General features: G+C 36.5%; 1 long non-coding RNA gene across 1 annotated transcript in view; it reads right to left on the bottom strand.

Moving 5' to 3' along the window:
• Positions 1 to 104: 104 nt before the first annotated feature.
• Positions 105 to 25,101, bottom strand: part of LOC147910034 (uncharacterized) — a 73,250-nt gene continuing 48,253 nt past the window's right edge. Inside the window, exons 2-4 of the long non-coding RNA XR_015544962.1 lie at positions 7,289 to 7,367; positions 3,117 to 6,939; positions 105 to 2,861 (exon numbers count right to left, since the gene is read on the bottom strand). This is a non-coding gene — a long non-coding RNA (uncharacterized LOC147910034). The remainder of the gene's footprint in view (positions 2,862 to 3,116; positions 6,940 to 7,288; positions 7,368 to 25,101) is intronic.

Below are 25,101 nucleotides of genomic sequence, written 5' to 3' on the forward strand. Positions count from 1 at the left end.
GCGTAGTCGCCTAAATGACCGCGTACACACGCGTATAGGCGACGCACGCGTGTATAAGCGCATATATATATATATATATATATATATATATATATATGTATATATATTTGTATAACGAGCGAGGTATAACCTGGCCACGGCCCGTTTAATTCGATATTCCAAGGGGGTGGAGCTACGAAAAAGGCAGTGCGCAGAGAGCTTTTTTTTTAGCCCTGCTAATGAATCGACAATTTACGAGAGTTTCACGGCTCGCTGGAGCTTGTGTGCTTTGGCATGGTCAGGGCTATCTTCTTTATCTCTTTCTCTCTCTCGCTCTCCCTCTCTCTCCCTCTGTCCCCTCCCCCTCTCTCTCTCTGTCTCTCGATCTCTGTTTCTCTCTTCCCAGCAGAGCCAGAGCCTTTTTTTACGTAGCCGTTTTCTTCGTTCTCGAGAGAAAGAGGCCAAGGATCTTGGGAAGAAACCCAAAAGAAATTGTCAGTGATCGATGGTTACCGAGGAGGTCACCGAAAAAGAGCGTGATTCTGCGACGAGGAAAATGCTTGGGAGTCGAAAATTTTCGCTTAAGAGATTTCCACGGTACGAAAGACTTCCATTCCACGAGACGCGAGGATGATCGATAAGAGAGTGTCGGTGGCACCGGCTAGACGCCTCCATCGTTTTGCGCAGACTGCCCCGGAACTGCCGTCACTCTTCGTGCCTTAAGTTCATACTTCATTGCGTTCGTATTTTCTTTTCAATTCTCCTAAATAAAACAAAATTCAAAGTATCTTTCTGGCGAACAATTGCGGCTGCATGACGTTTCTTCCGGGTTGAGTAATTTTTTTCCCCGAATGAGCCCATTTGGCTCTTGAATCCGGAAGGCGATGATTTTGGCGCGAAAAATTGTTCGGCAATCGCCTCCGACAGATACCTGAAAGGTGCGTACAATGTCTCACCATCTGCGACTTCCTCGTCAATAAAAACAGCACTGCAGTGCAACACGCTCGCGTGACGTAATAATAATGATCCTAGTTTTGTTGCGCAGACAGCCGCGGCATGACAAAAGGCCAACATGTCGTTTCTGTGGTTTTGCGGGCGCCGAGCAGTCCGTAAACGCGCGCCACGAAATTTTGAGGTTCTCGTGAACGTGAAGGTGGGGTATGGGCCCTGCTGACCCGTCACTTTAAGCTGTCTCTCACAACATCTGACCCGCTAGCTTTCGTCCTAAAAGCAAATTAAATATGTCATGAAAATTTTCACGAAAATTATACAGTTGATACATATCTTGGTAATGAGTAACTACGTATATATTAAAGATTAATGTTACTTAATGATGACACATACAACAAAAATATGCTCGATTCAAATGTTGTAAATTATGATTCTAATAAAATCATACTTTATGTGAAGAAAGCTGAAATCTAGTACATGTAGCGCGTGCATCGAGCATTAAACTACTATTGCTTCCGGTGGATCTCGGCGTTTTTGTCTTTAAATTGTGCACACTCCAATCATAATCCGCATACGCGTAATTTGACGTCTGCTATACCGGTATCAGATCCGTTTCTCGCTTTCGGATCTTGAGTCATTGGCCGGACAGCCAATACTTGGTCAGTAAGAATAATGAATGCCCTCTCGATAAACCGGAAGGATACTGTGGTACTTCTTCCGGGAATATGATTCATGACGTTGCATATTCACGTAGTTGTTCCAATTCGGTCACATTTCCGGTAAAATCACCTCTTTTTGAACATGTGAACACACTTTTCGAGTTCTAATGTACATTTATGTAAATATAAAAGTTATAATTAATAAACTAAAACAGCTAGAAATAACAAGAAGAAATTACAGATTTTTATGTATTTCAAATTCTTAGAACATACGTTTCAATCTTATTATTAGGTCATCCTCAGTGTAAAGAAATTAAACGCAAATTTGACAAAATTAATAAAACGGTTAAAATTATACAATTTATAGTTACGCAAAAAATGGCACAATGCAATGCTTTTCGTTCTGGTAATATTATCCTTCCATTATAACAATCGCAATAAATCTATAATGATAAAAATATTGAACATGATGAGTCATTAAATAAAAATGTATTATTATGGACTTATTGAGACTGTTATAATGAAAGAATATAACCAATAATATTATCAGAACGAAAAGCATTGTATTGTGCGGAAGATAGATAGAATAAATACTATCAACTTTATGCGTAACTATAAATTGTATAATTTTAATCGTTTTATTAGTTTTGTCAAATTAATGTGAGTCTATTTTTAAAATTTTATAGTCTTTTCTTGAGTAAGATTATAATTCTATAATGAAGCCGGGCAAATGAGAGCTATTATACGGTTATTGTTTGTATATGTAACTAAAACAATTCTTATTTATTCTTAGTATATATATATAAATTCAAATCGACGTTTCAGCTGCTCTTTTCAGTTATCTTTGTGATAATGAAAAAAACGAACAATTAAAAAAAAATTAAGTATTACTGTTGCAAATGTAGGCGCATTCCAGACCTTGAGTGATTCTCCGAATTAAATTGTGTGAATGATTCTTCTTAATCAATTTTATGATTGGTAAATTTTGCATGTAAGAATTTATTTATAATAAGGAACTGCATTATGTTATACGTAAAATTTTTTAAAACTTACCGGTTTTACCGAGAAATTGTACCTCCATTCTGCTACATATATCTTCCCTAAGGAGTTAATATCTCCCATTTGCTCAGCTTTATAATATTAATAGTAATATTTTTTTTTTAATATTAAGAGCTCTAAATAAAATTGATTTACTGTCGTTATAATTCCTTATTTTTCATCGTATTCCTTATCTCAAAGTATGTTTTAGCGCCGTTATAGTGGTTTCCTGTCCTGTAAAGGAGTTTAATAAACTAAAAATTCGTTGCTGGAAAACAAATGCATGATACTTTTTTTCTTCCCTAGGTATTAAGCATGCATAACGAAGGACGCAGAATGGCTGAAAAACGCAAGGGTGGAAAGAAAGAATTAATATCTCGCGTTGGAGTGCAAGCCGTGTAATTTTGTCCCGTGATAACGATGGTCGGCTTTTTCGGGTTTTTCCTGCTGGTGAAAAATTTGGAGTCGTAAAATTAAAAATTCATTTACCTCGCGTAGTCTCGAGTAAGGGCGTGCCGCTGTCGTTCGTGAAAAATTGGCGGGCATTTATTTTCTCGTTAAGGACCCATGGAGAGGATTGGAGTCTCCTCGGTGTCCTGCTCGCGTCCCCGTGACCCGATACTATTAATTTCGTTCTGGTTTCGTCCTAACAGAAAGGGAGAAACGTGGAAAAAAAATGTTAATAAAAAGTTCTATTGTTGCGCAATTTTTATCGATCGATTCGTAATATTCTTTCTAAGCTGTATAAATTATTTTATCAATTTTGTAAAAAAAAAAGATTTACAAATTTTTTCTTGAATAAGTCTGAAATAAATGTTACAACTACAAATTTAGTATAAGGAGCAGTATATGAATTATCTTGATACAAAAATTGTACATTTGCACAACAGCGTGTCATATTCATTTCCTGTGAAACGTGAGGGTCAGCCGAGACCTAGTTGGTTTCCAACCGATTTTCCAAATTGTAGTACGCAAAGCTAAAGAAGCCGTTCTACCCTATAATTTTACGCATTTTCTTCGCAAAAGACGAGACTTCACTCCTCACGAACCATAATTATAATAATCGACTAGCGTCCGATGGACACCTTCTTGAAGTTTAGTCCCAAGTCGGATCTCGTTTGGATTTCCGTCGTTCACGTGCAACGCTGCAGAAAGAACTTATAGTTCGAAGTTATAATTATATTATCCAAATAATTCCGAAAACGTGCTTTGTGGCGCGGTACATTATAAAAAACACACGATAGACGAACTGTTCGGCTGCAGTCTGTTTTTTTCTCAAGCTACGACCAGAAATATGGTCTCTTCTCTTTTTGCATTATCGTTGGAGGATCAGTAGAAGGTAGGTAGAAGGTTGTGCGATAATTTGTCGCACAGGTGCGACGCGTTTCTTACGATATAAGATGGAGAAATTTTGCGCAAAATCCTATATTCACGTATTCGAAGATAGCTCTTTGATAGTTCTTCTTCTTTTGAGAAATGGATCTATGATGTAATATGTTCCTTGCGAAAGGAGCTGAATTCCAGAATAAAAAAAAATATAATTCAAGGAATGATAGTATCTAAAAAAAAAAAACTAAATCTACGGTAACAATTTTTTCTTTTAAATATGAAATTTAGTGATATTGTATTCAGAGAAGTTTTTAAGCAAAAATAGAAAAATATCTTTCTATTAACCATTTTCGTTTTGAGACCATTCGAAAGTATTCTCATTCGACGAAAGTGGAATGATCCGTGAATGACATGGGAAAGTGCTTATCGCACTTTACGCATAAATATGTACATATGTCAACGTTCACATGTCGCGCAGAGTATATCTAGTCTGCAGAAAGAATACATGGCGAGGAAAGGGAGGCAAAAGACGTGCAGGAAACGGGACACAGCAAAAACATAGGCGCCGGCGCTATACAGAAACCGTCACCGCCAAAGGGCCTGTTCTCGGTATTATTTTCGACCATGAGAGAAAGACTCGCGTCCCCCTGTCCTCCTTAATACTCCGAAATCCAAAAAGAACGGACCGAATCGCGTTGTTCACGCGCATCTAAACGTCTTTAAGCATCGCTACATCTCTGCGACGGATAGAAATCGCGCGATCGTCGCTCCTTTGAAACGGCGCCGGTAACTTTGCGGAAGAAATTTTCGTAGAAACAACGCCTGAAACAAAGAAAAAAAAGTGGTAGAGGACAAATGCAATATATGTACCAAGGATCCGGACCGCATCGAAATCAGGACCGAAAATCGTTTCGGAATCCTTTTCTTCAATGAACCGAAACCGAAAGTGTACTCACATTTTGTAATATCAAAACTGTAATCGAACCAATAAAATTTTACGGTTTTTTTCTTCTTTTTTCGATTCATAATCTTTGATCTTTATTCTTGCTCTTAATCTTTGTTCTGCCTGTTTCTTCGCTAAAATCACGAATGTTTAATCCAATATCATCGTTGCCGGCTCTCTTAACCGGAATACCTTCAACGTCTCATATGATATAAGGAATCTGGCGAGATTGCGAGACATATTTAATGAAAACTATTTTTAAGGTACTAGCATTGTTTTCATTTAGATTTTCTTTACCAATATGTTGCGAGAATTTATTCTAACAATAAGTCATAAAGTTCAAGAATACATACATAGATTTTATGTAATAAGTGAGATCTAGCTATAAGAATTAAATAAGGTGTAAGAAAAGTCCGAGAGAAATGTGTTTAAAATAATGTTTACGTAATTTTTGTTCAGAATCACGTGACACCTCTCTCCTACTAAGCTCTCTAGATTGGATGGGTGAACACGCTCTCTCTCTCTCTCTCTCTCCTTAATAGAATAAATTTAAAGAATAAATAGAATAAAATGAGTAAGAGTAGAACCGAAAAAAATCATTAAAAAAACCATAATTTCTACGGTTTCATATTTTTTTATAATAGTAAAAAAACTGAAACTGGAACGAACATTTATTTGAGATTTTTATTAAACCAGAACTGGAACCGAACTGAAAAAAACCTTCGGTCGAGGTCCTTGATATATACTGCAGTATTGTCTTTTTATCAGTGATTAAAATGATTTATAACAATGACACATATCATAATTGATTAAAATTTGGTAATTCAAAATGTTATCAATTTCACCATCAGACAAACATTAACTAATCTACAGAAAACTACATACTAGGAATGTATTAACACAGAGCATGTCTGACTAATTTTTCCATTTATATTCTTCCGCGCGTTACTGCATTTCATTATTTTACTTCGTACAGCACGTGCACATTTTAGTGAGCCACTGTTACGTACTTAGTAAGTAAATGAAGGGCATCGCTTTAAATTTATTCCTGAAATGTTACCTTGCAATTCTACCGGGATTGTAAACGTCTTTTGCTTCTACCATCCGTTTATATTTAAATTAGAGCAGTCTGAGCAAATTGGACTGTAATATTTTTTCGGGGATGAATTTAGAGTTTGGTAATAATAATTGCATTTTATTATTAATTACGGAATTGTATGTAGTAGCGTAAGAAGCTGAACGTGAATTTATGTAATATTAATTTGTGAGCACGCCAAAATTTTACTTGTATAATATAAGATACATACTTTAATTTAAACAAAACTTCGCCAAGTTTTTACGAAAAATTTACACGTCTTTGTGAAATACTATGGTATTTTTACCTAAATCTTTCTATAATCAACGGAAATATGTAACGGCAAATCGCATTGGCAGATTTGACAGCGCGTGTGATTTGCGGCGATGACAATCTCGTGAAAGACGAAGGACGCTTGGACCAGCCAAGATGAAAACATAAAATGATTTTCGCCCGATGATCGTTAATTGTTGCAGTCGTTGCGACCCAGAGACACTTAGCGGACCCGATTGGGCACTTTTTGTCGATTTCCTGCGCCGTTGTCTGTGCAAGCCACGGTGAGCTAATGCCGGCCATCTTGGCGAACGCGGAGCACAATGGACGATCCGCGCTCATTTCGTTGTATGTGTGCATCCGTTTATGAGCGCACGTGTGCACGTGCACACACTTTAGATGCCGTCTAATTGATGCCGGGAGAGCGGGCCCACACGCACCGAGTCAATCTTCGTTCGGGTCGAACGTTTTGCCGCCTCTTCATCCTGCTCCTTTTTTCCAACCGTCTTCCATCTTTCGTCATCTCATCTCTTCGTTCGCGCAACTCGCCTCATTCGCACGGTATCGGCTGCTTCCTTCCCGCGTTTATCCATCCGTTTTCCTCTCCGGATTAACGTTATTAATTGCTTTCGATGGAGATATCGAAGGATCACCTTACTCGGTGATCGTAAACGAAACGAAGATTGTTGCGCCTAGAAAAACGCGAATATGCATTAAGGAAGTTTCGACTGTCAGACGAAAATCAACTTAGAGACTTAATTTTTTTATATGATGTAAATAAATACTGTATATGTAAATAATCCCAAAATTTGAGCAATATTGACCATATAGTTGTTTTGTAATATTATTATGAAATTGAATCATTTGAAGTATATTGCTTACGAGAAATGATCGCTCCGAAGTAGGTGATCACCGATTACACAGTCAATTTAGAACTTTGAAAAATTAGAATTTGACAGATGAAATATCAACAATTGTGTACAATAAAGAAAAATCAGACTTTACTGTATGAATTTAAAGCTTTATTATTACAAAATTTACCTTTACTTCGCGGATTGCATTAGTGATAACAGATTTGGCAACGCCTCATGACTGCTGATACGAGCCAACTTCATATAACCTGGAATTCATCTCAACGTAAAGAAACAGACATGAAAATGAAAAATTACTAAACAGAAAATGACGAAATACTAAATTATATTATCATTCGCCATAGCCGGTCACTGTTCGTCACATCGCAAAGCGTAACGTTGCCAAGTATACACTCGGCATTAAAAGGCTGATTTAACGACTCTCGAGTCGTTGATTCACGTTGTTCATTACACTAATATTATATATTATTCGGAATCGCTGTAATGACAATTATTTCAGTCACGTTTTTGACTCCAAAGTAATAATCAAACCTCCTTAAAGGCGAAGCAACAAACGCGGTCCCCTCTGCAATCGACGTCGATTTTTTTTCCCTTCTCTGGAGCTACTGAGATCGGAAATCTCAGGAGAACTGATCATAAATTTGTGCAATTTCTTAAACTTAAATCGACGTGCGCTCTGTAACGAAAGTGAATCCGTAAACATCTTTTCTTCCTCGCGTAAGTGCGCTTTTAAATCAATTGTTAATCACGACGTCTGTCGACGACAATACACGTAAAAAATGTCTTGGATCGATACATCGAGTTTCTCAAAGAGGCATACGTGATTTCCACAGAAATCACATGATAACTTTTAAGTTATTAATAAGGATAATATTATCGCGTAAATTTTTTTATACACGCTGTATTTTATAAATAATAGCACACAAACATATTTTCGATATATCTTTCTCGTTCGCAGTATTTAATTTCCATTTTTTCCGTGTTTATACGGTAATATTTTTTAATCTGATTATAATAGATACGTCATCGTTTTACGAATGCGGCGTATATAGAATTCGACGGTGTTATCCTTGGCGGAAGAGCGCGGCGCGGCATACATAGGTATCCTTGGAATTCGGCGGGCGCTGAAAAGCCGCCGTAAATTCGGCGCGTCGCGGCGTATTCCCGGAAGTCGGAAGCGCGTAAATCTCGAAAATTTCCAATACTCGTCCGGAATTTTCCACGACCAAATCGTTACTTTACCCTCTCATAAACCTGCCTAAGATCGAAGAAAAGCTCCGACGCGGTGCAGCGGCTCCGGAAAGGACGTAATATTCACAGACCATTTACGTCACAATGTCGCACGTTAACGACGACAATGGATACAATACTGAGTGCCTCGGGCCAAGAAACTCCTACCTGCACCGCTGTAGTTTCTTTCATTTCGCGAATTTTCGATCGACTTTCGAAATGACTTCCGTTAAATCTATTAAGTATATTATTATGACTAACAGATAGAAAATATGATTTTATATTTTTTCGGCTATGAGCTGGCGAGCAAAAAATTTACAGATGGACCGCAAGTTATGCATCACTGTGATAGAATAATATAATAAATTTAAAGATCATTTTTTTAAAGATCTTGCATTAATCATTTTGGAGTTAATTTTTCGAATTAATTTTTGGACTCTAGTTAACACCTAGTAATACTCAGAAATGTTATTTTTCCGTGTTATAAGAAGGTATCGTATTCGCTTGTGTAATTTTCCTTAATCATGATATATCAGTCCTCACAAACTTTGTCCCAACGGATATACCTACCCGTCGTGCACTCATCACCCTCTTCATTTCGTCCTATATCAGGTTTAATAACAGTATTCTATGGCGAGAAACGACGGCTAACATAAAAGCGAGAGGCGCAGCGTATGACGAAGGATATTGAACTCGGCGAGCATTCTCTTCGAAGGAAAACCAGTAGGAGGAAACTCATCGCGGCAGAAGTCGCGGGGGCGTAATCGGAGGGAAAGAGGGACGAGTTAAAAGAAAGAGGAAAAGCGACAAGTATATGTGGAAGTGGAGAGCGTCACGGGGACAGGTAGAAATGACATGGAACGGTGGAGCGAACGAGCGAGCCATGCGGTGTATGACGGGAAAACAAAAGAAGCCAATAATTTCGGGCAATTTGGGGGCAGCCGCGCGAGACAGAGAGAGAGAGAGGGGGGGAGGGGGAGAGGGAGGGAGGGAAGGAGAGAAAAATAAGCTCGCGTGACCAAACGAATGAACGACCGGCCGAAGCATCGTTTCTACAATAACGCGATGCGACGCTCGCGGTGCAACGCGACACGACTGCCGCCAACAGCCATGCGACTATCCATTGGCGAACATCCTGACGGCTCGCACCCTGACTCACCCACCCTTCGCACGTCTCTTCGCTTTTTTCGCCATTTGTTCAGTTACGATCGCTCGCGTTATTATGCAGCCGACCTATTATAACTATAACGAATACTTCACTTCGGTTCAAGGGTGCCTACGACTAACCACACTTCCTCTTAATGACGGACACGACAACGGAAACTGAGGGTCAATTATCGCGCTGGTTAGTTCGACTAGCCTAATTCGATATTCTATTATATTCGAATGATTATCAAATCCATATTATCAATTGTTCTAAATTTATATTTAAAATGAATTTATTCATGAGCTTTTCAATTGCATAACAGATTATGTTTAGTATTATATCTCTTTTCATGATATATTTATTAGAAAATTGTTGTATGGCACATTTCTTGATGATCTTTATTTCCGCAGCGTGAAAATGACGTCCTGTAAAAGTTTTGTAACGTCTACGAACACAAGTGTATACACGTACTGATTGCCGCCGTGGTTTACAGTTCTGTCGATCCTGTCTTTTTCGATCGCACAGGCCGATCGTACGTCGCAACTATCGAACATTATGACAACGCGATATGTTCCTGAACTGTAATATGTTCCTCGTATGTCTCTTTCTTTTCTCTCGCAACTTTTCTGTTTCTCGAGTTTCCTCGCATTCGGTTTATTCATTTATACATATGATCGGCAATAAGACTACGGAGTACAATATGAACGCATGTGTAGACGCACACACGAAGTGAAGCGGCGTGAAGTTAATGCCCGACTCGGTAGTTTATGCGGCCACGCTCGGTTTCCGGTGTCGAGCCGGATCACGAATACCAACTGACAGTGTTGATCATTTTATCACGAAAATTCTAATATTACGGAGACACACGTGTGTAATATGTGATGTAGAGTAAAGTTGCCGAAATCGCATCGGCTTTTATATTGCACTACTTCGCTTAAAAATTTAATTATTGTATTTATTGTATACTTTCTTACGGATTATTTAAGAACTGCATGGTCTGTAATGCTATTTTATTATACTCGTGACGTAAAGTACAATAGGAACATTGTTATCAACGTATTTCGTATCAGAATTACACACAAAAAATATAAATTAAATAACCTAAATCTAGATTATTTGTCGTGATTAAAATATTATCTATTAAAGTTAAATTAATACTTTAATTAATAATCAAAATTCACTTTAGAAGAGACCGAGGTTAGTAGACTCATTTTTCAGTTTCGAATTTTTACAGATGAAATTAAGAGACTTATTGAAAAAATGAATTCTACACCAGTTACTACATACATTTGACTATCTGATAATATTTTAATAATAAGAGGAAACTGACAATTAGCATGAAAAAAAATGCATTTTTCTAATGCATTCCATCTGAGTCAGTTTCCAACTAACCCTAAGATTCGGTTCATAAAAATGACTCATGGGGTAGTTTGACTACAAGATTATTAAAATGAAGATTAATATATTTTAAGCTACATCTTTGGCTATTATACTTTTATAAAAATATATTTTAAACACACATTCGCTTCGCAGGGCAGAACACCGCTTCTGTTTGCTATATTCGTTACTTTTGTGTAAAAACATATCGAATGAGCTTAGTTTTATAGAGATTGGACGTGAGGGAATTAAACTTAATAATAACATTTACTACTGAGATAAATCTCTTTAAAGAAATGAAATATTGAATACTATATATAAGAATCGTCACTAAATGAGTCAAATAGCCTCATGCTGTGATTAGCTTATTATCTCCATTTGTTTATTTTTTAAAAACATTAACACATACAATAATAAAAATAACAAAACAAATCTGTTGGATTTTAGTAAGAACTATACTTACTATCTAAAATATCAAAGATAATAAATAGATATCAAATATCTCAGACGATAATCATATACAATTGTAAAATAAAAAACTTTAAAAATAAAAATATTTACTTCCGTGTACGATTTTTTTAAATTGTAGCGTATCTTCTATTATATAGATATGTTCGAGATGTTAGCGGACAGCGGCAGTCGCTGATGAGTGCAGACACGTTTATGCGTGTTTTAACATAGCCTCGATTATTCTACTTATCCCTACAGTCTACTTACCCTGGTCTCCCTTACATTTTTATAGATTAAATAAATAAAAGTTTCAAAAATGCTCTAGTTTTCTAAATCGCATCATAATATAATTTCCTAAATCGCACTACAATCTAACTTCTTAAATCGCACGTTACCTAATATTTTTCTATTTCTTACATTTTTATTTCATTTATTAAAAATTGGAAATCTACGAAGAATTTGTTTATTTTGTTTCACGTAGAAACTCCTTAAATTATTTCTTGAAATTATTATGTGTTTCAGAAATTATGAAACATATATTCTTACGTTTTTATAATAGTATAATAAAATATAATGTTTTGTTTTTCTTATGTAATTTTTAAATTTTGCATTATTATAATGTTTTAAATGAGGAATATCGGTATCGTGCAATTTAAACAAGGAATTTTCTTTTTGCCAAAATCATACTGAAAAATATCCTCATTTTAAACGTTATAATAGTTCAAAAATGTCATTACATAAGAAAAAATTACATAAGAATGTGCTATAAAAAACTTAAGAATATTCTTCACAATTTCTGAGTTATGAGCTTTTAAATGAAAAATGGAGCGATTTCAACAATCTTAGCCAAAAAAAGTGGTTTCAAATCGGCTGAAAATATGACAATATATATATTTAGTTTATGAGATGCAGATTAAAATTCTTCATAAGCACAAGCAAAACAACAAATTTTACTGCAGCATCATTTGAAAATTGCTATTTTAGATCTACCAATCGAACTAAAAAGTATTGTATTTTTATCTACAATACATATAATTTGTTCGCTTATAATTGTAGAAACATACAGGTATGTAACCACCAATAATGAATTAACGCATAGACAAACAAGGCACTTGTCTTGTAGGACGGCAAATTGAAGACAGAAAATTTTCACATAGTTGAGTTAAATTTTTAATTTGTTAATCTAACGTTCTTGCTTGAGTTATCAAACATATTTTATTAGAAACGATATTTTAAACATACAGAGTTAAAAATTTACTACGTTTATATTATTAAGAATTATTGAATATTTTTACCAGCTAATGTGGGGATATAAATCTTTTTTTTTATATCCATTTTCCCTTGTATCAATTTTATAAATTAATGAAGCCACCTGGGAGCGGCTAGGTGTTGGTGCCTAGGGATGGCAAAATGCTTAATCCATCACTGGTAACCACATATGTGTCCATACATAATAACAGCTATCGGACACAAATATTATACCAATACATTCATCCTGTACTCCTCACCTCCACGCATACACATTGAGATATATTATATAAACTTACTCAATAACAGACATAGGTATGATTATATATATATATATATATATGTTTATATAATTGTATCAGTATTCATACAGTTAAAAAACAAACTTTACAGTAAAGAGTATACGTATTTTTAAGTACAATTATACTCAAAATAACAACTTGAAAATGATGTTACAAAAATAATCATGTTTTACAATTATGGAGACTTAATCAGCATCACATAAGCTACAAAATATCACAGTTTCAGCTAATTTGACTGAAATCACTTTTTCTATTGTATATGATTAGTGCAGAGACCTTTTTGCACTATTTGCTACTTAATTGTACGCGTGGTAATTATTCTCGAGAACATCGCTGAAATTGATGAACTCCCTCCGAGTTATTACGTTAAATTATGAGGTTCTCATTCTGAAAGCACACAAGTCACCTTCATACATGCTCAATTAACGCATCGATTAGTAACTCACGCGCACGTGCGTAATTTACATTTATTGCATTTTGAAATACAGAGTTCAACTCGTCGTCCATCTGAATTCAGTGCTAAGGCATTAAGTAAAGTCGATCCGCTCGATCGAATATTGCTACACGTCGAGGAGAGCTCCATCCATGGCTCCAGGTGCTCCAGGGCAGTAATTTTATAACTCACGTCCACGCCAAGATGTTAATATCCGAAACCCTGCGCTTCGCGCAGCTGACGTGCGTGGGTCATGATGCATTATCATCAGTATTTGTTGCATTCATATAAAACGATCTCGTACATTGATCTATTCTTCTAGAATCTTTATTTAATGTACGACAGGGAAGAAACGAATTCAGAATTTGCCGTTTAGTTCGATGTATTATCGTATCGAACGGAAAGACTATGATCTGTATTCACCTTTATTGATAAATTTAATGCGCGTACATGTAGTTTACATTATGTAAACAAAATCTCAGAAATAAGTGTGCGCATTTATTGATAAAACTAAGGTGTGAATATGGATTAATATCTGTATTTAGCATATACATTGAACGTTTGTTTCACCATCATGTTTCTTGACTTTTTTAATCGCGGATTGTATTGGGGAAGTGATAATTAAATTGATTTTGGAGCGAAAATCTGTATGAATTTATGTATCAGATGTATTAATATTTATGATACGAAAATTAAGAAGAAATTTTATTTCGCAGCATGATATTGTTTAGTTAAGGGGATTCGAAAGTCGTTTTTTGTGTATTACCAATTAAATCGTAATTTTTGTATAACAATTACTTTTTTCATCTTTTTCAGATTCGAAAATTCTTTTCCAGGATTAAAGTATCATTAATACGTATCTGTGAGAAGTTTATACTGAGAATAACAAAAAAAAAATTTCGAAATTAAGATCTTCTTTCTTAGTCCAATATAGCTGTCCAGAGCTGTCATGTCGCGACAACATTTGCTTCATATAAAATTTGTACTTACGAAATAATAATCCAGACTAGTAGTTTGTATGAAGAAACAATATAGAGATTTTAGAATTGAATATAGACATCTAATTAAAACGTAATTGTTATACGCAAATTTATGTGTATGTATGGCGTACATGAGTGAGATATCAACGACACTCATTTGTGTGTAAGTGCTATTTTCAATATGACTAATCATCTTTAGGATCCTTAAACATTTATATTTTGGTAATCGATAACAATCGAATTATGGAGCGACTGTCAAATGTAATGTGAATAAAATGAGCAGAAACAGTGTTCTACGGTAATTTTACTGTTGCGTGTGCTATGCGTGCGTGCGTGATATTTGTGTGTGTGTGTGTGTTTTACTAGCGTTTTTATTCTATTATTGAATGATTATTGATAAAAAAAATAGTTTTTTTATGATATTATTTCAATATTTTAGCTGCGTTTTAAGTCCGAACAATTAATTAGGCACGCAGTTCTATAACTACAAATATAGTACAATATACAATATATACATGTATACATATAGTATGCAAATTCACATTGAATTATTTAAGCATTAAAAATTCAACTTCGATCGTTATTTCCTTTATTTCCTATTTCCAAAAGATCGTTTTTGTTTGCTCTTTTATCAATTTCCATTATTTACATTACGTTGTTTAGATTTATTTTCCTCACGCATGTAGCACGCTTATTTTTTTAGAGGGCGGCGATGTATTTTTAAAATCTTACTTTTTCTCTGAGTAAAATTTATTATAGTTCATTATTTTTTATTGTATATTTCTCTGCCACAAAATGTAATATTGTTTCAACGACACTACAGTGGCTTTCCCGTAAAGGTTAAACAATAAGTTAGATGAATTATTTTTAAAATTATCGGAATTATTAAAATTTGATGTTTTTCATAGATTATAAAACTCATGGTAGGATTTATGCAATCAAAAATTTGACAGTTTTAGAAATTGAAATCAGTACTTTATTATTATTATTATTATCATCATCATCATCATCATCATCATCATCACCATCGCGTGTCGTGTGCTATATACTCTTGTGCGTGTTCAAGCATAGATGTATTACACGGCAAATCGCGTAAACCGCGAGAAAAATACGCAGATAGTCGGTGGCGAAGAAAAAGTTAGAGCAGACGATATTTGCGCGTTGAACATTCGCCATCCAACGGCAGTAATAAATAATGTTCCATCCTGCGAAGCGTGGCGGGAACGAAGCGCGCTCAGCTCACGCTTCCGCGTTCGCGTGACGGATCGATTCAATTTGCCGATGGTCAAACACTTTTCTAGATACCACGAAGTTAAAGCCCGTTTCGATCGCGGCGATAAATGCGCCGCGGGCGCGTTAACCCTTTCTCGATCAAATCAATCTCGGCGATGCGAAAATCCTGTCTCGTGGAAAGCTGTAATTTTCTTACTCTATACCATGTTCTTTTCCCCATCTCTATTTCTGTGCTGCTACCATTACTCGTACGCGTAATCATCGTCGTGAATCAGATATAGGGAAATATATCAGATACGAGGTGCATCAAATGTCGCGTTTCCATTTCTCCGTTTCTCCATTTGACGAATTTGTAGTCGATTTTTTTCCAAAACGCTCAACAAGAAGAATATAATCATGAGTTTATAAGTTAAACTCCTTCAATAAATTGAAAATTAAGGGAATTAGGGTAGCTAAGTGAAGGAGTAAAGTGTACTCGCGTGGAAATAATAATCTGTCGCAAACGATTGTTTTTCGTGAGGGTCTCTAGATCGAACTATGAATTTTCGCTGAATCACTATAATCTCGCTTATGGCTAGACTGTCATCTATGATGGGCGAGCTGTCAGTCCACGCAGAAAATCCCCGTATATGTTTGCGAAGCGTATCCGCGTTCGGTGTGGACGTTTAATAAATTCCAACGCGTCTCGCGTCAAAACGGACATAAGTAGCGAAAGTGAGGCATTTCAGAGGTAACTGACATGGCCGTTAACATTGCAATCTTTCGCAAAATATATTATACAAGAAGTATGAGCGAAATGTTAATTCCATCAATTTCTAAATCGATAATCGTAATTAGATATATCGCGGGGTGAATAAGTGAAATTAATAAATTAAAAATAAGTGAAGAATACAGTCATGAAAAAGATACATAAATACACAGTATTTAATATTTAATGACATTGAGTTTTAATAGGTTTAAACACCGAAGTAATAAAATTAATATTGCGAGATGTATTTTGATGAGTGAACTTTATATATTTATTCATGACAAATATGAAATTATAATATCTCGTTATTGTTGCGATTTAATGAAGCTGACCAAGTATTATACATCAATGATTGTGCCTAAATTATGTCATACGTAACGAATGTTAAAATTTTATTGTATCTATTAATCACACATAATCTTTCTCTCATAATCTTTTCTCTAAATATTATAAGGAAAGTATCTCTCTCTCTCTCTCTCTCTCTCTCTCTCTCTCTCTCTCTCTCTCTCTCTCTCTCTCTCTCTCTCTCTCTCTCTCTCTCTCTCTCTCTCTCTCTCTCTCTCTCTCTCTCTCTCTCTCTCTCTCTCTCTCTCTCTCTCTCTCTCTCGGAATAAATTTTACATAACGTAAAATTATTTTTATTTTCATTTTACCACATTAAAAAATGTTTCTTATGCTTACTCACCCACGCACATAGATTTACGTATAACTTATTACATTGAAAAAATAACTAATAGCTCTATATCTGTATATCGATATTATTTCCTTCTTCGATTGCGCTCCACTTTATCGAAATTTCTCCTCGCACCCGGAATTCATTACAAAGGCGGATACATCCGTTTGGCGTCGAAACCAGTCGCCAATTACGACGACTGCCAATCGAGAACGAGTCGACGGTAGGCAATGGTCGATATAGAAAAAACGCCTTCGGCTGCGTCGGAAATCCATTTCTGCCCGGCAATTAATCCGTGCTTTCCGTGCTTTCGCGACGATTCCAGCCGCGTTCTCTATATCTTGCGAATCGATGCGAGTGCACGAGGGACGCGCACGGTAACCATAATCGGAGACGTGGGTGGCCACTATGATTTCTTCGGGACTATCTGCCGATCTCAATAGTCGAGTAATTCCAGGGTAACTCTCTTTCTCCGGTCTCCCTTAACCCCCGCGTGTGGTCTCCCACCCGCTTCCTTTTCCTCTTCCATCCTATAACCAACCCCTTCGACGTCTCTCGACCGAGGCGAGCGAAGCGCATTCTGACACCTACGACTGGCCATGAGACGCGCCACAGCAAAAAGTACTGAAAGAAACTCAGCGACTGAGTCCGGTTTCCAGTGTCGGTTAGGCCTCCCGTCGGCCTGGAGCCAACCAGAAACCAGAAGAACCACTCTGGTACGCTCACATAGCCACACCTCTGCAACCAGCCCGATTCCTCTTCTCCCTCGAGTGCCCCGTTCTCTCTCCTATCCTACCTCTCGGTATTCCCATCTCGCTCGCACCAGCCTCCCTTCTTTCTCTCTTGTCTACCGTACCGTGCCAAACTCCGCGAGATTTTTTTGGTGCGATCGCAAGATGAGAGCTGGAGCCATCTGCGGGTTGGTACGGCAAGTTGTCAGCAGCTTCGAAATTTGATTCGCGATCTCTTCTTTTTTGCTCTGAAAAAGTTCATATTTTCGCGATTCGGCTACTTTCTGATCTCGATGGAATTTCACAGTATTCATAAATGATAGTTTGTTAGTGATATCGACGATGATTTCTTTGTTTCTGCTTAATTTTATATCTAAGTGATATTTTTTTATAATTACGAGTAAACTTAAGGATTGTATGAACCGATTAAAAGTAAGTTTGATGGTATCTTAATTTGCTTATTGTAAGATAGAAAAGTCGCTTTTTATCAAAGTTAAAAGAAGTTATCTTCCTATCGGCAAACGCTTTTCTTTTTCTATATTTTGCTCTAGATTAACCTCGAATGTTGAAGATATGTAATCAGCATATCTATTAGAATATAATTATAATGATCCTTAATTAATATATCTTGAGAACTGATGCTTACCTACATATTTCGAACAAATTAATGATAAGTAACGGGCGAGTGAGAGTAAATAACTGCGCGGTTATATGTGCGCTATAATAAACAATATACATATGTATGGTATACTTAAGTCTGCCCGTATACTTATCATTAATTTGTTTGAATTTTAAAATTATAGTTTCAACCTACATATTTCGTTCGAACTATAATTGATTACAAAATTTAAAAGAATTGTGCAAATATGTGCGTATACAAATATGAAAACTGTAACTTATTCTACTCGTTGCATAAATGTGCAAACGTTTAATGTGCCGCGCACTCAACGATTCAGAAGATTTCTTCTTCTTACGTAAAATACACAACGCAATATTCGACGTATTGAGGACGAAAACTAAATTATCGCTAGCTGAGATTTCGACCGGCATAGAATTCGCCGCGTCGTGAGCGATTGTCGTTTCTCGAGTACACGGTTTTGTATCAAAGCCCCATTATTGTACAGGTGGTCGTATAGCGGGAGTATTCTAATTAGCAAACGTTCCAATTATCCACTTCGTGTTTCTCACCGATAATTGCGACTCGTGCCGCGCGCCCGAGGAGCTCGTCACGAATTTCCATTTGCGATTGCGCAACGCGAGGGAGAACGGAGCAGAAAGGGGAGGAAGGGAACTATGGACCTCGTGAAATCGCCTATGTGTGATATCAGATATATATATATATATATATATATATATATATATTGCCGCGCTGCTGTACGATACGTAAAGTTTCTAGTACAGAAACTGCACGTTACTCGTAACTCTAAACGCGCATGGTCACGCCGATAAGAGGCGCGCATGTTTGGCTCGTTTGTACGATTTCTTTGAGCCTCGCAATTAGTTTCGAGTTACTTTAATTGCGAGACCCACCGTGTGCACGTAATGAAGTTACGTCGTGCGAAAAATGAGATATAAACTCGTAAACTATCATTTTTCGTTGTAACGCGATAAGAAATCGTGGCTGTTGTTTGCACATTATGTGCTTGCTCATTTCTATCTTTAGTGGAATCAATGAACATTTATATGCACGTTATGATATGTAAAATGTTAAATTTAATATATGTTAGTTATCTTTTATGATACTAATCGATAATAAAAGTCGTATTTATTAACGTCAAAAATATTTTTTGACGTTAATAAATTATTTTTTTGCGAAATGAATTCGCAAATTTTTTCTCAATTTTTTTTTATGCCCAAAATATTCTTTCGTTTAATCTGTATTTACTGGTCGTACCCTTCTTTTTGTTTTCAGCCGCCCTTTTCCGTTTATATACTTCCAGAAAAATAAATAGCACAGAGGGAGTAGAAGTTGCGGTAGCAGAATCGTACCGCGATGAGAAATGGGGATGGAGCGGATGAAGAGAGAGGAATTAATTAGCTCTTGCATTACCGGAAAAAGGTTCAAAGGAAATGGCGCAAAGAGATCTGATTATGTTTTCGTCAGAGGTGTGTGTAATCCTCAGTTTTTTTCTTAATTTGTGCATTATCATGTAATTAACATATGGTTAAAATGACAAGAAATCAACAAAATCGATAATCTATAATCCAAGTTGCACAAAAGAAGACGATTCTCTCTCTCTCTCTCTCTCTCTCTCTCTCAATATTATCTTCTGTTTTCTCTTTTCTACTTTCAGTATAGTTTTTATTATTTTCATATTTATTAGTAGATATTATTTTTTGTTATATTATTTTTGTTATTTCATATTTTGTTCCTTTGTCTTTATTCTTCATTTTTTTTCTCTTTCTATATTTTTAAAAGGCTAAAATATTAATAAATACATTATCTACTCATCCGTTTCTTTCTCTCTTTGCGATGTCGGATAAAAATAAGTTTGAGGCTCTTTGGCTAAATATTCAGCTATTTTACGCTAGTAGAAGAATTATCGGTTTTAATTGACATATAAATTCATGTGTGATATTTTTTGTTAATATTAGTAAAATAGCTTAAGAGTAATAATGTACGATAGTTAACATAGCGTGATCAAATATCTGTACCATCTTATGAGAGAAGAAAGCAGCCGCGCGCGTTGCTAAATAATATACTTCTGCAAACAGCTGCAAATAAAATAGCCCTGCAATCAAAAGCTGTTGCCATTGCTGAGGAAAAGCGTTTTCGAGGTGGAGGCTATCAGCATTTGTCGCGAACGTTTACATCGGGGGTGACTTAACCGACGACAAACGTTCGTTCGCTCTGAGTCCATCCGAGGCAGAAATCCGTGCGTTTACCCTCGGTGGAGAGAAGTCGAAACCCGAATATATACCCGATAACTTTTCGCTTCTAAGAGAGGGGTGTGTCTACGCGCACGGATCGAAAGGGGCAAACAAATTGAAATCTGTATCTCTAATCCGATCCACTTTGTCTCCAAATAAGACCAACCAACCCCCTCGCTTTGAGCTGATGACTCGGTGGTGGAAGCTCTAGGTGCGTCTGCCATATCGCCGCATGTATATGTGTTTTTGTTTCTGTGTGTACTGAAGTACACACAAGCATTCGTGAAACCCACACATACGCGCGTGCACATACACACATACACACTTGCACACACACACACAAATGTGCACGCGATGTATAAAGGAGAACGGAGGAGTGTACGAGCAAAGTAAACCCCGCAACTAGCTTGGTTGCCGAGACCAGCTCGAGTTATACGCAGCCAGTTTCATCCCCTTTCGCGTTCCACGGTGTCATCGTCAGAGGGCGCTGTGGTTGACACAGAATGACACCCTCCCCCAACCAACGGAGCGGCTACGGTGGTATACACAGCCGAGCTACCCCGTAGCGGAATAGTCGTCACCGCCAGGGGCGGACATGTAGAGGAATGAGACGCATCGTAGATGAGAATCTTTCGATCGATCGAACACTCCAAACAACGAGAACGACTAATTGATTCGCTTGCTTTGCATTGGACGAACTTAGAAAACATCGTGTTTCCCCTCTTTTCCTTTCGTTATGGGAGAGAAATCGTTTGATGAATGTAGATTGTTTAACACGTGAGTACGGTTAATGATGTAATTAAGAATAATATAACATTTTCAGCAATTGTACAAATAATATACTCTCTTAAGAATTTTTTGTTTCTTTTATATAGTATAATGTTGTTTAAAATATGGATTTTAAATGTTTGTTCAGATACATTTATTAAACACAATATCTAATAAATATCTAAAAATGTTTTGAATTCTGATCAACTTTAATTATTTTCTACTATACTTTTCAGTACATATAATATAATAAAGAAAAATTATTTCTACTTTACATTTTTCTATTGTGTTATTTATTTTTTTAGAAAGAGGTAAGAATCACCAGGTAGTTAGCACAAATAAGCTCTGTATATTGATTCGAAAAATTGACACAAAAAATTTCCATTGTAAAAATTTAAGACGCCGATTTAATTAAAATGATTATCTACCAATTAAACATTTAGAAAGTTTTAAGAGCTTCCGCAAAAAAGATGAGCAATGTTAAAGAGTTACATCGATAATGTCATCAATGTAAAACGCATCTCTCTCTATCTTTTTCATTCCTTTTTCATCCAAGGCTGTTGTGTCGCGAAATGGCGTTAGCCAAACAAACAAAACAATGTTCTCAATCAGCCACCCTTCCTCATGTAGCGTTTCCTTGACTCTCGCGGATCAACCCCCGCGCGGTTTGACCCGTTAAATCTCGGTTTGAATTCAGGGGGTGGTCCCCGTAGGGGAGGAAACCGGCGAGAAAGAGAAAAGGAGGAATACAGACGCGGCATGACAGCCACTAAATTTTGCGTGGAGCAGAGAAAGAGAGAAGGAGATATATATACGTATCCAACGCGTACAGCACCGCGCGCGGTCGAAAAGGATTTAAATTTTAAATTTTATTTGATTATATTTGAATTTAATTTCGTTACTTGTTCGGAGGGTGGTTCCCGGTCTCGGCGGCAATCTTGGTAATACTCTCGAGCGTATATACACGTGCACTGGTATATCACTCACGCGTGTGCGCATTGCATTGGTGTGTGTGTGTGTGTATATATATATATATATATCGTTGCTGAGCGCGCAGTGGGTGGTTTCTTTTTATTACGCCCCGCGGAGGAAGATGTCAGAAATCTTTGGTCGGGTTGCTCGCTACGAATCTGGTAAAGGCGGCTAGGTGAATCGCGGTGAAAGAACAGCAGTTACTACGAAGATAAGAAGAAAAACGTGAGAAAAACGCAGAAAGGAAAGAGAGAAAGAGAGAGAGAGAGAGAAGAAAAGAGGAACGGAAAGAGAAGCATGAAAGTAATTGGAACGGCCAGGCGCACCGTTCCGGAAATTCGGGGTTGATCATAGCGCGTGACATTGCTTTCAAGAACTTTTAATCTTTCGACAGAAGATCGCGACGTATTGCTACCCTCGAAAGAATCATTCGCGTAAAATGAATCCTGTACTCTCTTCGTTCGCTGGTTTCTGCATCTGTAGACATTACGCGTACGTCCGTCAGGATAATTTATCCCTGACGATGTAAGAACTCTAAAGACCTATTTCGCGGTAATACGCCAAGTCATTTTCTATCATCTTCTTTTGTACCTTTTTATACATTATGTTTCCCTAGTAGTAACGAAGTTTTGCGTTGCACCATCGCGACAATCCCGCGAAAATATTATTTACTATAGGCCGAGCCACAGTTCTCTTGCGTGACGTTATCTGAGGTTATCAAAAAATAATTGAGAGGAGTTGAAGTCGAAATGTGTAACCGCGAACCACGCTTTAATAAGTTACAAAATAAGCCCGCGGAGATTTTTACGTCATGCAGCGTACGCATGTTATTTATTATTTCGACGGCGAGTCGTAACGTTGAGCGATCGTCGTGAATTAAGGACGCACTTCTTGGTACCACATACCAAGACCGGCGAATTATAGTAGCCAGAAGAGGATCTTGCATCTCGTATCCTTCCTCTTACCATGCAGCGCAATAATAAGGATGGCGATATGCAGAAAGGATATAATACGTATATAAGCTCGGTGAGCGATGCCGTAATTAGCCAAGATATCTTTCCGCGATGGTTTCGTGCCTCGCCAAGCTATGGTTCGAGAATATGCGTCGGTATGACACCTGGCGAGATGAACTAAGCGTTTCTTACGCATTTCACCGTGCAACAGGATAGAGATTGCGATAATGCGAAATTATTTAATTCTGGAGTAGAAAACGTCGATTTATTTATAACACATGCAAAAGAATGGAAAAGGTTTAAGATTTTTTTTTCTCAAATATTTTTTCTCAAATATTTCTTACGTTGTATTGTAGATTGCGGATTAAATAGAAAGACACTGGCGTCCTCTAAAACAGAAAGGCGTTAATTATACTGCGTTAATTTGGTACAACGGAAATAAAAAATAGTTTTTTATATTAGAGTGCAACACAATTATTTTCTATTTTTTTTTTCAAAATATAATGCCTTTGATAGTAGATATTATATATAAATATTCAAATTGATAGTATATAAATATTCAAGTTATCGCCGAGTTATTTTTGTAGTAAATATTGTGCACCGGTCTATAACACCTTAAGTGCATAGAGCTATCTTTAATTATGATGACAAGGCTGCTGCTAGTGAAAATACATGCAAAAGGAGATGTAGATGACACATTAGGATTACAATCGGCTTGATTAATATATGAAGGTCACGTAGGTACTTACTTTTATACTATTAACAATTTACAGAGCATTTTCAAATTAATCACCTTCAAAAAAAATTTGCTAATATTATAAATCTTGATATACATTTTTATCTATAATTATCAATTTGCAAATTTAAAAGATGATACAATATTGTATAACATTGTTTTTTTTATGAAAACCAAATGTGAATTAAATTTTTCTGTGTGATTTTATCACTAGTCTTACAATTAGCACTTTATTAATTTATCGGCATGTTGGATTTTAAAGGCACAATCGATTTTTTATCGTAATAAGTGTTGATAGATGAATTTAAATCTGTGAAATATAAGTAAAATACAATCCAACTTTTACAATGATACATTCAAGATCATTGTTTAAGCTTTCACACGTATGTAATAATTTCTTTAGATTTATAGTCCGGAACACATCACAATGTAAAAATCTGCACCAAAGTTCAAAGATCCATGTTGTGGATGAAGGGTGAAAACCCTTTACATTGCCGATGGAGAGTTAATTAAAATTGAATATGCGATTGATGTACCTATATATACATGCTGTAAGTTACTTTAGATAGACGAATAAATAATGACTATTCAATTGCCATCCGCTGTTTGTATGTATGCAAAGAAATGCGCCTGAAGAACAAAGCGTTCGTTGTAGGCGAATAATGTCGACTATCTCGTAGACCGGTACCAACTATCTCCAGCACCAACCGTCAAACGCCATAAAATTAAATAGACGTAAATCCTCTCGACAAACCTGGCCGGGCGCCAAAATTCACTGCCAACCTCGCTCGCAATGCCACTTCACTGTAACCACTTGAACACAGTATAAAGGCAGAATTGGAATTGGCTACAAATTTTCGAACGTTGTACTTTTGCAACGACAAGCGTGTTACACTGCTTTTGAAATTATTTTTTATCACCTATAAGTAACACATTGAAAAAAAGAAGGATGTCGTTGTGAAAATGAATAAAATTTAAAGAATTGAAGGATGTGCATGTCTTTCATTTGTGACTCTACAACTTTTGATTTCGAAGCTTTCCGAATAAATAACTAATTTCAATCAGTTTATAAAAGATTATGATGAAACTATTCGGATTCCTTCCATTCGCGATAGTTTGCATTCAGCAGA

Source organism: Acromyrmex echinatior, chromosome 4, assembly GCF_024713525.1.
Source record: "Acromyrmex echinatior isolate Ae372 chromosome 4, ASM2471352v2, whole genome shotgun sequence".
Classification (NCBI taxonomy): domain Eukaryota; kingdom Metazoa; phylum Arthropoda; class Insecta; order Hymenoptera; family Formicidae; genus Acromyrmex; species Acromyrmex echinatior.